The following is a 2,338-nucleotide window of genomic DNA, read 5'->3' on the forward strand; positions in this document are numbered from 1 at the left end:
TCCTTGATATTACGTGCGTAGCATTTTTGCGTTGAGTCAGTGGCTACGAGGGAGTTGGTAATGTTCACCTTAATACAGCATTTGTTTAGAACTAATTGATTTTTTTTTTATTATTGTAAAGAAAACTTCAAAGCGTATGCGTAAATCATGAACCTAAACTGGAGTTGACTCGAACTTTGAAAATCAGCATGCACAACGTTTAGTACGCTCTTCAAAGAAATATACTGATTTTCAATATCAACTCAATGTTGTTTCACCGGAGAACAGAATCAATCAATTAAAGGCAATGTGCCGGCCAGCGGATTTACATATTTCCAGAAGGCTTGTTACAAAATCGCGGTTAAGTTGCCCGCAATTTGACCGAGGCATAATTAAGCGATGGCGACACGAGACAAACATTTTGATATCGTGTCAAGAGATTCCAATGCGGATTATAGTAATCAGCAGTCTTTTGTAGATTAATATTGCTTTCTTATGTCTGGCACGTATTCTTGCAAATTCTGTTGTAGATGCGATCTGTTCGTGCATAAAGAAAAGCAGAAAACATAACAGTCAATGCTGCCGTGTAAGCGTAATCGATATGCACCTCAGCTGCTCGCGTAAAGCCTATTCTATCAAATAATGCTGGACAGAAAAAAAAAAAACTGCTCGCAACATCTCTCCGGGCTGGGCTGCTAGAACAATCTCAGAGCCGTAAACAAGATGGCTGAAGTCAGCCAAGTGCCGCCTCTCCGCGCCGTTCTTTTGTCAACGTCACGTCGCGGGAACCCTTAGAATCGAGCGCTACGTTTCCATTGTTGGTCTCAAATCGCTTTTTTTAGGTCTTCGCAGATCGTTCGATGACTTTTTCGACAATGACAAAACGCACGTCCCGTTTTTCGAGACGAATTTTCGCAAGCTGTTGAAAAAACTTTGGCACTTTAATGCAGTAAATTTATTTTTTGTTGTGTCTTTCCTTACCATTAAACACCGCATGTCCTTGCTTCTGTGCTAAAAGACCTGCTTGCTCTACCATATAGTAGAAGGCACTTGTAAATAAAACCTCCGCGTACACTCCTCGCAAATTCAGCAGATTTTAATCGTTAGTTTTCACGAAATTATAACGCTCAACAAAGCGAATTACTTGATGCTCCTTACGCCATTGTTACGCTCTTTGCACTTGTTGTGAGCAGAGTATATTTGTAGATGAATAAAATAACTAAAAACAATCATGCATTCATTCATTCATTCACTTATTCCCTCTATACCTGCTCACGAATATTTACATTTCGATTGAATAAATTAAGCGCGTTATTAATATTACAAAAGGAAGTTAGAAATATAAAGGAGTGGAATGAGCTTTTTACGAGGACTTAAGACTACCGTAATTATAGATGAATGGAATATCGGGATAAAAAACTCGATATTCAAATCTTTGGCGGAAAAAAAATCAATCATCACAGAAATAGTTTGTTAGGATGGAAATCACGAAGTACTCTTTTTACTCAAGGAAGAATCTAATTACTCTTAGAAACCTAGAAGACCATAAAAACGATATTCTTGGAACCTATCAGGAGACACAGAGGCACAGAATAGCGAGACGTACCCATCGATCAGAAAGATGAAGCTCTCACTTGTTCTATTGCCGGTTCTTGAGTGCAACGTTCACTACTGGCACGCCTGTACTCCCTTTCACACCAAAGGCCCATTCATGCACTTGCAAGCGAGTAGGATCGGCTGAGACAAGACCGGATTTTAGGCCCCTTGCGACGGCTTAGGACCTGCTCCGCAGCAACGCATTCGGTCCTAAGCTGTCGCAAGAGGCTTAAGAACCGGTCCTGTCTCAGTCAATCCTACTCAGTTACCAGTGTGTGAACAGGCCTTACGATCAACCGCTGCCGATAGAGCGTTCCCATGAAGTCAATCAAGCTGCGAGAAATTGCATCGCCACGGCGCCCCTCATTATTTATCGTTAGCTATCACCTGCTGAGCAAATTACGCGCAAACAAATATTAACTTGTCTCGATTATTCTGATAAACCCGGAGAGTGGGAGAGGTTCGTGCGTACATTCTGATTGTGCTAGTCATGCTTGGTTTTGGCGAGCTTTGGGTGTTTCAGGGTGCATAGCACACGCGACGCACTCATACGCTCACCGGGTTCATCAGAATAGTTAAGAAAGGTATTAACTTACCCGGGAGCACAGCATGTGAGCTGTGAGTTTAATGAAAATGTTCCATCTCGGTTGTGTGAGTACTTCACTATGGCATACATGTTACAAGATAAGAATGTGATTTCCTTAGCCTGGAACTGGTTTTGCGTAGTTGGAATGGCTGGAGGCGCACCGCCGACGTTTTACCA

This window comes from Ixodes scapularis, unplaced genomic scaffold (genome assembly GCF_016920785.2).
Source record: "Ixodes scapularis isolate PalLabHiFi unplaced genomic scaffold, ASM1692078v2 ptg000800l_1__unscaffolded, whole genome shotgun sequence".
Taxonomy (NCBI): domain Eukaryota; kingdom Metazoa; phylum Arthropoda; class Arachnida; order Ixodida; family Ixodidae; genus Ixodes; species Ixodes scapularis.